The 13,844-nt window shown below is 35.2% G+C and overlaps 1 long non-coding RNA gene across 2 annotated transcripts in view; it reads right to left on the minus strand.

Moving 5' to 3' along the window:
* Positions 1-688: 688 nt before the first annotated feature.
* LOC134760445 (uncharacterized) overlaps positions 689-13,844 on the minus strand; it is a 54,184-nt gene continuing 41,028 nt past the window's right edge. The window contains exons 6-8 of one of the 2 annotated variants that reach the window (XR_010137882.1): positions 13,646-13,722; positions 12,876-12,996; positions 689-1,096 (exon numbers count right to left, since the gene is read on the minus strand). This is a non-coding gene — a long non-coding RNA (uncharacterized LOC134760445). The remainder of the gene's footprint in view (positions 1,097-12,875; positions 12,997-13,645; positions 13,723-13,844) is intronic. The other variant, XR_010137881.1, reaches the window with a different exon arrangement.

Genomic DNA, 13,844 nt, shown 5'->3' on the forward strand with positions numbered 1-13,844 from the left:
GCCTCCTAGGTTCAGGTGATTCTGCTGCCTTAGCCTCCCGAGTAGCTGGGGATTACAGGCGTGCACCACCATGCCAGGCTAATTTCTGTATTTTTAGTAGAGACAGGGTATCACCATGTTGGCCAGGCTGGTCTTGAACTCCTGACCTCAGGTGATCCACCCGCCTCGGCCTCTCAAAGTGCTGGGATTACAGGTGTGAAGCATCGTACCCGGCTGTAGAATGTTTTAAATTAGATCAGAGTATCTCAGACTCAGAACCACTGACATTATGGGCCAGATAATTGTGGCTGGGGAAGGTTGTCCTGTGCATTGTAGGATACTTTAGCAATATTCTTGGTTTCTATCTACTAAATGCCAGTACAACTTCACTCTCAGTTGTAACAACCAAAAATGTTTCCAGACATCGTCATATGCCTCTTGCGGTGGTGGTGCAAATACCAGCCTCCCATTCCCATTAAGAACTGCTAACCATTGAGCTGGGGGATACTGAAGACACAGTTATGACTTACATATGTTTTATTAATGTTATTCCCAAGAAGGCCAATACAATTTTTTGGAATATAGTCTACAATCAAAGTTTTGTATAAAAGTTTATCTCATAAAATATTAAAAATCAGATGGCTCTTTTTGGATCTCAGAAACTGTTACTGCAGATTATTTTGAGCTGAAGGAGACGGGGGGCCTCAGAAACAAGAAGGTTTCTCTGACTTCCTCCTGCCTTTCTGTCTCCTGCTGCTCTTTCTCCTCCAAATCTAGCCATAGAAACCAGAATTCCTCCTACGAAGGTAGGTCATAAAAACTAGAATTCCTCTCCCAATGCAAGCCATAAAACATAGAAAGGTCACTCTCTGACCTTTTCCCTTCACCTTTGAAGAACTTCAGGTGTTTTTACCTATACCTGGAGGAAAGGAATGCACAAAGAAGCCAAGAAGAATCTGAAAAAAACAGTCCTTGCTAAGTTCTCCCTAGTTTATTACCATGGGATCATATCCTTTTTGTCCAATCATGTTTCTCCACAATTATTCACTTCTTTCTTCATAATTAGCATAAAAACACATTTTTCTCTGGGTCTTCAGGTCTTTGTCTCTGAAAGCTCCTGCATCATATAAAACATTGTTAAATGATTTTCTGTGCTTTTCTCTTGCTAATCTGTCTTTTGTTATAGGGATGTCAGATGAGACCTCACTATGAGTGATGAAAAGATATTACTTTTTGCCATACATTTTCGAGAGGTTTCTTAACACCAACTATTGATCTGCCAAACTAATGAAATTTCCTTTGATGCATTCAGATTTTGACCATTTTATCATTTAGCTTTCCAATCTTGAGCAAGATCTTGAGTTTGTCATTTCACTTTGATTATTAAACAAGTAGCACAAATAATAACATTGCTCTCAATACACTAACAGTAAATACCTATCAAATAAAACACCTGTTTAACACACTGCTAAATATACAATGGCCATTATTATGCATAATCACTATGCTTCTTAAGAGAATCAAGTATGAGTTTCAAAACCATGTCTTCTGCATAAGGATTTTAGATATTTTCTGCCTTCTTTGCAATTTTAATGGTTTGCTTGCAGTTTGCTTTTATCCCGTGACAAACTCAAGAGAAATCAATTTAATATGAAACAATAAGTAGTCATTAGTTATTTTCTGTTGTAAAGATTAAATGAGCTCGCTTCAAGCACTGTGTTAAATAAAGCTTTGCATACACTAAGTATATCTGGACAAAATGGCAGTGATTGTTTGCCTGCTCCTTTACTCCTTCCCCTTCCATCATAAGCCAGACACTTGATAAGCATTTTTGGAGATTCATAGTTACATTTTTACCTGAAGAAGTTGACAGTATAGGAAAGTAATACTTCTCAAATTCTAATCTGCATATGAATCAACTAGGTTACTGATAAAATGCAGATTCTGCTTTTGTAGGTCTAAGTTGGGGTCTGAGACTCTGAATTTCTGTCAAGTTCAAGGCGATGCCAATCTTTCTGATACAAGGACAACTCTTTGAGTTGCGAGGTAACAGGGGACAGTCGTCTTGTTATGAGAAAGATGTCAATCCTTTCTAGCTGAAGGGATTTAAGAATGGCTTGGTTGGTAATCTAGTCTCCCTGAGGCCATAGACCAAACTCAGTGTCTGATACAGAGTAAGATGTCAATAAATACTAGATAGATGAGTGAAGAAAGCATTTTAATGTGTGTCAGTTGATGTGTTTGTTTGAAAGTGTTCAGATGGAATTCAAAGGTATTTCAGATGGTAAGCATAAGTCACAGAGGCAATACAGGTCAAAATGGTGTTTCTCAAAGTGCAGTCCTCTGGACCAGCAGCATCAGCATCTTCTGGAAATTTGTTAGAAATACAAAGTCTGAGGTCCCACCCAAGTGTACTGAAGGAGAAGATCTGGGGGTAGGGCCCAGCAATCTGTGTTTTAGCAAACCCACCAGGTGATTTTGATGCATTTAAAATTTTTTTTTCTTTTCTTTTTTTTTTTTTGTTATTATTATACTTTAAGTTTCAGGGTACATGTGCACAATGTGCAGGTTAGTTACATATGCATACATGTGCCATGCTGGTGTGCTGCACCCATTAACTCACCATTTAGCATTAGGTACATCTCCTAATGCTATCCCTCCCCCCTTCCCCCACCCCACAGCAGTCCCCAGAGTGTGATATTCCCCTTCCTGTGTCCATGTGTTCTCATTGTTCAATTCCCATCTATGAGTGAGAACATGTGGTGTTTGGTTTTTTGTCCTTGCGATAGTTTACTGAGAATGATGATTTCCAATTTCATCCATGTCCCTACAAAGGACATGAACGCATCATTTTTTATGGCTGCATAGTATTCCATGGTGTATATATGTGCCACATTTTCTTAATCCAGTCTATCATTGTTGGACATTTGGGTTGGTTCCAAGTCTTTGCTATTGTGAATAGTGCTGCAATAAACATATGTGTGCATGTGTCTTTATAGCAGCATGATTCATAGTCCTTTGGGTATATACCCAGTAATGGGATGGCTGGGTCAAATGGTATTTCTAGTTCTAGATCCCTGAGGAATCGCCACACTGACTTCCACAATGGTTGAACTAGTTTACAGTCCCACCAACAGTGTAAAAGTGTTCCTATTTCTCCACATCCTCTCCAGCACCTGTTGTTTCCTGACTTTTTAATGATTGCCATTCTAATTTGATGCATTTTAAAGGTTGAGAACCACTGACTGAAAACGCAGATGCGAATTCAGATTACTTGGAGTGTAGGATATATGAAGAAGAATAAAAGAAGTTCTAAATGGATTACAACATCAAGGATGTGATTGGTATCTCTAACATTCCATTGATTATAATCACAGGACTGACAAGGCCAAAAAACATATTCCTCCCACTCACCCCATTCTCAATATCCTAAGCAATTAACATATCCCATATGGATACATCTTGCCTCATCAAAGAAGTACAGGAATAAAGATTGACTAGGAGGGACAGGGAATTTAGAGACAGCAGAAGCTGCAGCAGAGAGGAGGTAAGGATAGGCTCATAGGAAATACTGTGAGCCAGCTACGATTTAGAGGTGGGGAATGGCCGAATGAACCAAAAAATGGGTGTTGGAGAGAGAGAATACAAATATTAGCCTGAATCCAGGAAGCTAAATAAGACATCAGAGAAAGACTAAACTGAGAAGAGACTGAAGCTCTGCAATAATTGAAAGAAACAGAGCATCCAGGAGAAGAGGACTCTTCCTGATCTTAAAGAGACTTTAAGTTATGGAGGCACAAGTTAAACACTGTAATTCCACACACCAGTGCCAGAATTGCCTCTCCCAATGACAAATTTGTCAGCCGAGCACACAAACAGTCCTTGTGTAATGGACAATAAAGCACCTGTTGCCTACTTTTTAAAGTATAAATATTGTTTTTGTTAAAGTCTGAATAATTTCTTTATTAAAGCTAAGACAACAGAGTCTTACTACTTAAACTATTTAAATTTGTGGAAACAAAATATTTCTCAAACTCAGCAGATGGCCAAAATAGACACTTTCCAAAGAGCTTGGGAGGGAAGAGGGAGGAAAGGCCCAGCAATGGTGAAGGGAAAAGAGCCCCATTTTAAGTAAAAGAAATACAGTTGTAGTTCCAGTTCTGCCACTATGTCTGTGACTTTTGGTGAGTTGCTTCCCCACTGTCTGTTTCTGTTTCCTTATTCATTGCAGTCCAAGTCCTTACTTTTCCTACCAAGTCTTAGTGTTAAACATATTAATCCTTGAGAAAGTTATTGTAAGATTACAAAGGGCTAGGTACAGTATTGAGAAAACTCATCTAAAACAAATCTTGCCTCTTTTCTCTCTCCTGGCTCTTCGCTCCTCTAATTCTCTGAATTTTTGCAAAAATTCATAAATTAGCCACACTTATATACATTCTTGTAAATAATTATCATTTGTTTTGCAGTTATTCTTTTTGAAATATCTAACTGTAATTTTCTCCAAAATTTTCAGAATATGAGAATCATCAATATAGTCAAATGAAAAATAAATGTTTTGTCAACCTGGGAAAAATATATGATTTATTAATGAAACTGCAGGCTCTCAATTATTCATATTTTTATTTATTTACTTATCCTATGCATTTATTATTTATTGATAAATAAATAAAAGGACATGCATTTTATCTTTGTTATACACTATTTGCTTTGGAAGAAGTCATTGAGCCTTTGTTTCTGTATCTACAATATTAGCAAAGTGTTCATCATAATGAAAACTAATATATATGAATCTTGACATGTGCACCTATTTAAATTAATTACAATATAATACTTTCTAAACTCATCAGATGATTGAGTCTGGCACTTTCAAAATAGCTTGTGTAAACAGATCATCCAGGTGCTTTACCTGAATTGTTTTATTTGTTCCTCACAGTGCCCCTAAGTGCTCCTCTGCTTTCACTTCTGATGAAGAATTAAAGCTTCTTTTCAGGAGTAAGATCCTAGAGTCTTTACTCTTGGCCACTACCCTGAGGTCTGTGTGGAATTAACCTTATCATCATTCTTGGATGTGGAGTTGGGCATTGTTTCCTTTCTAAAACATGATGCATGTTTTCTCCAGCACCTGGCATGCATATTTCATAGTAATCCATAGATATTTAGTAAATTATTATTAAATAAATGTATTAAACTTTCATATGGCAATTTCTGAGTTTAAGGGGAGTGACCAATTAGGCAACAAGGAAACAGCACACATTAAAAAACAAACAAACAAACAAAAATCCACACAGATAGACTTGGCATTACCCATACAGTTGGCATTAGGTAAATCAAGGTCAACACAAATGTCTTTTCTTCATTCAATCAACATACATCTGAGTTTTGAGACATGGGTTAGTATTAGCCTGGATAGGGAGGGGAGGTGTAAGCAGACACACGGAAGCATTGGTGGATAAGTTATAACATAAGAGTTATGTTTTGAAAGTGATGGGAACAAAATGAAGAATGAGATTGCAGTTTTGAGCAAGATGTAACATTCATTGGTAAAGCATTTGGAAAATATTCTGGGGATAAGGCATTCCAGGGGAAGAGTGACAAGTTCATTATTCCATACGTGGAAGATCATTCTAGTGGCTGTATGGGAAATGGACAGAAGAAGACTAGACTTGATATGAGATACACAAGAAAAAGCCTATTAAAATGGTTCAGGGGAGAGATGATGGGGCTTGGAATGAAGGCAGGGACATCAGTGGGAATAGAGAAAAAGTGTGAGAGTGAATATATATACATATATATATATATTTATAACATATATACAGTATTTTTTTTAAAAAGACTTATAGCCAGAGGTAAGAAGAAAAAAAATGGTCGACCAAATGGCCAGCTATGCCCCCCAAGATTCTGAAGACGCACTGCTTAGTACCAGACTCCTTGGCTTGTCTCCAAATTAAATTTTGTAGTCTTTCTTATTGCCTCATTAATTGCCCCTATTCTTTTCTTAGCAGCGTAAGGCAACATGAATTTCAGGCACTAAAATTCAAAATCCAGATGTGTAGAAGAAATATCACTAACTGGAGCTTCAACAAGTATTAAACTCCTACTAAACATATTTAATTTAGAATTAATAAGGTGATGGTATGGAAATTAAATCCCCTATGATTGTCAGGGAAGAGCACCTATTGAGGTATAAATATATGACAGATAAATCTACTTGCAATGTAATTAATTCAAATCTGCAGAACCAATAAGTGTGTGACGATGTTCTTATTATTACATTACACTTGTGAGAAATGCTCAGGAATTTAATTAGCAGTTACCCACACAACTAAGGAAAATGAGATATTAAGCATGCTATCTAATTAACTAGCTATAGATGGCTTGTTAAATAAATATTAAATGTATAAACACTTGAGACTAGCTTGGAAGTGTTGCCCTAACTAGATATCCATTTACTTATGAGTTTTTTCCCCAAAATAATAGTAATTTTAAGAACTAAAAATACACATAGGCTTCCAGTGGAGGTTACAGCCTTTATGGGACTGTTTTCCTTTTCAGCTCAATTAGGCCTTTGTCCTCGCCTTCGTTCCCAAATTTAAGCTATAGTTTAAACTATGAGATCACATGCATTATGCAAGCAGTTTTTACAACACTCTGGTCAGTTTTCTTACAGTGTCAATATCTCCATTTTACAGATATGGCTGCTGAAATGTGGACATGCTAATTTGTTCCGTGTCACACAGCAAAACAATATTGAATGCTTTATTATTGCAGCATTTCTAAATACCGTCTATCCCTACAAAGCAGTCATGACGATATTGATGTAAATCAAACATCATTCCTCTATTCAAAACTCCTCAATGACCTTCCATATCATTAAGAGCAAGTGCTTTAATTTTTAAGGCTCTTCATGAGGTGGCCACTGCTAACATTCTCTGCAACTTCAGATCCATCACATGTTTGAGCTCGTGTCCTACCAACTCTCCCTTTTATTTTATCTACTCCTGGTGCTCATGTGTTCACTGTTCCTGGACCATTGTAGGCAATTTCCAGCATCAGGACATTCATTGATGCTGTTTTTTTCTTATTCCCTCAATTGCTTCCTATCTCTACTCAAATATTACCTTATCAATGAGAGGGAGTCCAAAAAAGAGGGGTCTCATTTCTACCATTCCCATCCCTCCAACTTGCTTTATTTTTCTCTGATCATAGCACATACTACAAATTTGGCATGTCTATTTGTCACTTGTGTGCCACCCCTCACTGGACTATAAAGTCCACAAGAGCAGGAATTCACGTTTGTTCATTATAATATCCCTAGCACAAAAAGTAATGATGCCCAGACATGGCTTATTTAATGAAAAATAAAAGAACGATCTGTGAACAATAGCATCTATATGCCATACTAGAAGGTTCCAATTGGTCACAATAATCCCAATTTCTACATTTTTCAAAGTTCATGTTGAGTAGTATAACACAATACACGGTTAGAAATCGGTCTGGCTCTTTGCTTATTTTTTTTTTCTTGAATCTCAACATAGTCCCTCATGCTCATTAATGATAATTTATGTATTACTTGAATCGAGTTTATTGTGCATTCTATTACCCAACTACTTTTTGAGATTTTCATTACATACTCTCTCCAATTCAAAAGGGTTCAAATTCAACCAATTACTTCAAAATCATCTGAGATTGTTTAAAAAAGAATTCTACTAGTCAAGGATTTATTTTTTATGCATTGCTACATTTTCGACTCTGGAAATTTATATCATCTTTTTAGGATAGATCTCGGAATCTTTCTTGTTAAGATGGGGAATTGGAATGTGTGATCACTAAGATCATTTCCAGGGAATGGACAGATACTTCGCAAACCAATATTTAACTTCATGGATGTTTCTAGAGTATTGTCTAATATTTTAAAACATCTAATATCTTATTAATATGTCTCCCATTCTGTAAAGTAGAGGTGATTAATCCCTAGGGAAAAAAATGACAACGTCTATAAAAATGCAAGGTTTAGTTTAGTTTGTTTTGTTTTATCTCAGTGTTTTGATTAGCATCTTTGAATGATATGAGTGGATAGCAGCAGGATAGTCTTGAAGGCTTAAAAAAATACATCCAAGATGTTAAGGAGATTAAGTCAAGTGTTAGAAAATGAATTTTTGTAGTAATTAGATGAAAAGAGAACATAAATGGGGAAACAGTTGTTTCCAAACATCTGAAAGATTGTCTTGGTTAAGAAAGTTAAGTTTGTCTGTTTTTGCTTTTCTCTTTATCCCAAGACAGTAGAGCAAGTACCAATGAGAACTCAGATGGCATATGGAGAGTCTACCTTGGCATAAGTACAATAAACATGTTGTCTGTATATAACAGTTTAAATAGAAAAATGAATTAATTCTACTTAGAACTTAGACAATAGAGACAAGAACAAAAAGGCCCACCATTTTCTGAAGATGTAGAAAAACACATGGATGGAAATATATCAATAATTTGTAATTATATTGCAGAGTTAACAATGGGAAACAAAAGCAAAACATAAATATGAAGTTGTTTCTAAATAATTATGACATGTAGAATCACAGGCAGATGAAATGAGAGATTAATCAAGACTTAGTGAGTTTCATATATCTGGAGGGTATTTAAATGGAAGTTGGATGATATTTACTTGTGATGCTATGAACATTATCTGAACCAAAAACACAATTTATTTCCTATAAAGTTTCATCTAGCCCTGGTTTTCAATGAAATTACAATTACAATTTATTTCACTTGAGAAATAATGAATGCCTAAAATTTACTCTTAAATAGAGTAGCAAATAAATATTAACATGAGTATAAATAAAAATATGCATATAATTTCTCTTTAATAATCTCTGATGATATTTGAGGTAATTTGGTCAAATTTGAACTCCATTGAATTGGAGAGAGTATGTAATGAAAATCTCAAAAAGTAGTTGGGTGATAGAATGCACAGTAAACTTCATTCAAGGAATACATAAATTATCATTAATATGTATGAGGGACTATGTCAAGATCCAAGAAAAAAATTAAGCGAATAACCAGACCCATTTCTAACTATGTATTATATTATATTGTTCAACATAAACTTTGAAAATTGTACAAATTGAAGTTATTGTGATCAATCAGAACCTTCTAGTGTGCCAAAAATGCCACTGTTGACAGAGCAGTCTTTTATGTTTTCCGCTACATAAGCCATGTGCCAGCCACTGTTACTTTATTTGCTGGGGATATAGTAATGAACAAATGTGGATAGAAAGAGAAAACAGGGATACAATGACAATATAGTAAAATTTTAATTGGCATAACTAGGTGAAGGGTGTAAAGATAGTCATTGTACTATTATTTTAACTTTTCTCTAGTAACAATTTCCTTATAATTTTTTCAAAATAAATAATAAGTTAAAACCACATGTTTAGGAATGGCCTTCCTAAATAGCAACATGGAAGAAAATATGCGGATATTGAGCGTCTCTTAATTCTCAATGTATTTTTATTAAAATGTAAACAAACTTTAGATTGACAATTAATTTCCCTTTTTCTCAAGGATCCCCAGAAATTGTTTCATTTCTATTTTTTTCTCAAAAACAGGACTTTTGTATTAGTTCCACATGTATATTTTCTGTATTTTTTCCAACATCTGTAATTAAGAATCCTTAAGACAATTGTTTCCTTTTTAGTTCATATTTAAATTGTGAACAATGTAAATACTGGTTGAAAGAATAAAAAATTTGATTGACTCAGAGCTTCACTCTTGAAAATAAGACTATAACAAAGAAAGAATAAGTAACATCATGTTCATACAGCATATTGGGGATAAAGTTACTTGGAACTTGGTATCATTCCAAAGTGACACAATGAGGTCTTTGAGTAGCTAAACTACATAAGACAGTAAAAGAAGATTAAATTTAAATGCCTCTACCTTTGGTTGTATGATTGTGGTCTTCATTCCTTATCAACTTGGTTTACTAGAACTGTCAACTCAGAATCACCTTCCCTATGTGGTTTCAGGTTAAGGCTGGGAAGAACAGAAACTTATAAAAAGGATTTCCTCATTTTTTAAAACTTTTTATTTTAGAATAATTTTAGAATTGTAGAAAAGCTACAAAGGTACTATAGAGGGTCACCATATGTCCCTCGGCTGGCTTTTCCTAGTGTTATCATCTTATAAAGCCATGGTACATATGTCAAATCTAAGAATGAATATTTGGTACAATACTATTAACTATTTGGTACAATATCATTAACTAACCTATAGAGAGGGGGTCTGTTTGTTTTCCTGTTCCAATTTCCCATCCAAGATACCATATTACATATTACATTTAGTGGGCATATCTCCTTAGACTCCTCTGATCTGTAACAGTTTCTCAATTTTTCTTGTTTTTTATGAACTTAATAGTTTTGTGGAGTAGTAGTCTGGTGTTTTGTAGAATATCCCCCAAACTGAGTTGATGTTTTCTTATTATTTGACTTGGGTTATAGTTTTTTGGGGGGGAAAAACATAGAGGCAAGGTGCCCTTTTATTATATCATAGCAAGGGGTATCCATATGACTTATTATTGATATTTTGAAACTATGTCACTTGTTTAAAACAGCATTTGAAAGTTTTTTACACTAATACATATTTTTTTTCCCTTTTCATACTCTATTCTTTGCATGAGAGTCACCTATCCCAACCCACACTCAAGAGGAAGTAAACTAAGCTCTGCTTAACAAAACAGGAAGAATCTACATATATTATTTGGAATTTTTCTGTAAAAAAGACTTTTTCTTTCTCACTAATTTATTTATTTGTTCAATCATTTATTTGTATCAGCAGGGACTCATGAATATTCTATTTTTGGGTTAAAATTCAATATTTTGCCCCACAATTCACCAATGGTGACTCTTTTGTCTGGTTTCTCTCTCCTTTTGACAAGGTCCCATCTTTCTTTTGTTGTTTTTTTTTTTTTTTTTTTGTTATTTCGTCACCTCTTTGTTTTCTAGTAGTCCAAGATGTTGCAGGTTTGTCATGCTTGTATCTTTCCAGTTCCCATTCCAGAGTCAGTCTTTTTTCTAAGAATCTCTGATTCCTTTTATTTTAGAAAGGTACATACCATTTTGAATGCTAAAATGAAACAAAGGCCATTATTTTCTGAAATTCGTTATAGTCAGATGCAATGATGGACAGATCTAGAGGTGGCCAAAAAGTTCCAGATTATTCTTGCTCTCCTTTCTTTTGACTTTTTCCTGACTGATGATCCTGTTGCAGAACAGGCTTCAGGACAACCACTATGTGCTTGTCCGTAGACTCACAGAAGTAGTAGTTATGCAGAACCAAAAAATTCCCAGTGATCTTCCAACAAGCTTTCCTTTTGCTGTCCCACCTCAGAAACTGAACATAGCCAATGACTGTCTCTCTGATCATCTAATTACCTTTTTGAACTTTCATTTCTCCAGTTCCTTTCCCAGTTGTAAAATATTTGATTTTTGTGATAATAAAACATATTCCATAATACTCATAGTGACTCTGCTCCTAGAAATAGTTCAGACTAGAGAAGTGAAAATATATCTTAAGTTGTTTCTCTAATCTGACTAAATATAAAAGCATTGATTACCCTGAAGCCAATAGAATATTGGACACTGGTATTACATAGAATGTGGTGGAAAAACAGGTAATTAAATTGCCATCTGTAGTCACCTGCATTTGAATGCCAATAGCATACTTTAGTGGAAACAAATAGTATAATAGGGTTGGTTGATTGTCTCTATGTGTGCTTATAAAACTTGAAAGAAGAAAATGGTAAGCTCAGGGTTTTAAATTGCCAGGTCAATATCTAAATAAGGAAAAAATTTTTTCTGTTTGCCCTAAATGCAATTCTTATCTTCTATAGAAAATGGTTTATAATTTCAGGAAATTAAACTCAAATTGTAATCTTTGAGGACCAAATTTACAAGATAAATTAAAATTACAATATTATGGAGTCTCATGTTAAGGTTATGGCATTGATTGTTACAGTCTGATACCTTCAACACTGGGATGGGGAATGATGTAAAATTTTAAAGAAACTAAGGACTTTGCCCCCAAAGTTTTGGTTAGTGTTCCCCTGTCTAAGAAATTTAGTACACCATTTTCTAAAGAAATGAGGTAATTTTCCTGCAGGGGACCCTGGCTCCTCCTCAAAATCAGTGCTTACCACCTCTCCTCGCTTCCAAACATATAAATAGGCTTAACTTCTATCAGGTCCTAAGGGTTTGTACACAAAGTATGACTCATGGGACAGCAGCATACCTATCAAAATAATTGTATAATTTTGCCTATTCATATATGAAAAAACTTGAGGTTTCCTCAGTTCTGAAATGCATAGTTGAAATACAACTGGCTAATTCTCCACATTGATGTCTCTGAAATGCAAGATTTTATAGTAGGAAAGGGCAAGTTGAAGTCTCTAGAACTATCTTTTCCCCATCTTAATATTAAAGCAAAAGCAAACATGAATTTCTGGAAGGACTGCAGAGATTAGAGCCTCACACACACAAAAAGAAAAAAAGAAAGAAAGAAAACTTGAAGACTCCTGCCACGTCTATTCATCATGCGTATTTGGCCTGTGTAGAACACAGATGGATCTTACAAACTAACAGTACATGACCCTAAAACTTATCAGGTGGTTATTCCCACTGTAGCTGCTTTTAAAACTGTGGCTTTTTTGCTGGAGTCAATGTTGTTCTCCATCTCAAAGTTTTAACTATACTAGTCTCCATCTTCATGATACCAAGCTCTCATTTCAGTCTGTTTTACCAACTGTTTACCTTTCCTAGAAAATGTCTCCAGATGTTATGTAGTTTTCTGCCTTAAAATCACTGTCCAGTTCCACTTCTTTGTAATATGCAACAGATGATACCAACCTGTTTTCCTCTGTTGGAATGCTAGGTTTTCTGACTCATTGTTTCACACTCTTTCTTGCTCTTCTTACTATTGCATTTCTGGGCCTCAGCTTACCAACAAAATGGGTGTTTGGCACTGATTCTGATAGGAAGCATCAAGATAAAAAAAATTCAAGACATTAAAACATGTTTAGTTCTGAGGCAGAACCAGATATCATACTATATTATACCACCAAAACCTCAGACCAACTTTACGTGGTGTTACTAGTCCCTTTTTACAGGTACGAATACTGTGATACCAAGACTTTGGATGACTTAGTCAGAAGAGACAGCTAGATACAAAGGATGCCCATTTATTTGATGCCAGAGTTGGCCTCTTGAGCCCCACTTTCTCCTTTTTAATGTTGTGGGTTATTCAGTCTTTAAACTCACAAAATGCTTCTCGCAAACATATTTCCCCTTGTACTATTAGGTTTTATTACAAAAATTGGGTTGAATACAGATAGGTTTAAAATCCCTGCATTGAATCACATTGAATAGAATAAAAAAGAAAGAAAGAAGAGAGGGAATTCCACTTTTCTTCTGCTGAGATCATCATTTTGCAAAAAGAAATAAACCTATTTGTCAGAATTTCTTGAAAAAATAGACCAGATACTTGACCCATATTTCCTTGGCCACCACATCTGAGAAAAAAACCCGGATCATAATAAAGTCAGAATTTTTTCTCCCCTCCCAGTCCTAACATTGTGAATCCAATTTGTTCTGGGAAACTGAGTGGCTTTGAGGATTACCTTCTTTTCTGCCAACAAGATATTACAATTTCACCAGCTTCTTCTTCATCTGAAAATAGGCTTGAAAGAAAACGTAGCTGTTTATCAGGCAAATAATTCCAAATTATAAGAAAGAAAGCTAATAAAATGGTAGAAAATCTCTTCATGCTACATTTGTAACAGCATCATGTACAGCACATTCCACCACCTCCCCATTTTT

The sequence above is a fragment of the Pongo abelii genome, chromosome 18, assembly GCF_028885655.2.
Source record: "Pongo abelii isolate AG06213 chromosome 18, NHGRI_mPonAbe1-v2.0_pri, whole genome shotgun sequence".
NCBI lineage: Eukaryota > Metazoa > Chordata > Mammalia > Primates > Hominidae > Pongo > Pongo abelii.